This window comes from Penaeus monodon, chromosome 28, assembly GCF_015228065.2.
Source record: "Penaeus monodon isolate SGIC_2016 chromosome 28, NSTDA_Pmon_1, whole genome shotgun sequence".
Taxonomy (NCBI): Eukaryota; Metazoa; Arthropoda; class Malacostraca; order Decapoda; family Penaeidae; genus Penaeus; species Penaeus monodon.
The window spans coordinates 663187-663399 of NC_051413.1; the positions used below are offsets into that span (position 1 = coordinate 663187).

At 35.2% G+C, this 213-nt stretch overlaps 1 long non-coding RNA gene across 2 annotated transcripts in view; it reads right to left on the reverse strand.

Moving 5' to 3' along the window:
- Positions 1-213, reverse strand: part of LOC119591251 — a 22913-nt gene that overhangs the window by 9458 nt on the left and 13242 nt on the right. The window contains exon 2 of one of the 2 annotated variants that reach the window (XR_005230322.1): positions 1-98. The exons of the other annotated variant lie outside the window; for it this stretch is intronic. This is a non-coding gene — a long non-coding RNA (uncharacterized LOC119591251). The remainder of the gene's footprint in view (positions 99-213) is intronic. 2 annotated transcript variants of the gene reach the window in all.

Consider the following 213-nt stretch of genomic DNA (forward strand, 5'->3'; position numbering starts at 1 on the left):
GCTAACCTATCTCAATCCTCTTTGAGTTCCTTTTAGTCGTGAGTCCTGAGTCGTTGTCTTGGGGGTCGTCATCATGCGTTGGTCATTTTTTTTTTCTTCTTTACGTAATTTCCTTTACTCCTAATTTCCTTTTTTACTTAACCTGAACTAATTCCTAATTAATTCCTGTATTTTCCAGCTTAACCTAATTTCCTTTATTCCTAAGAAATTTCC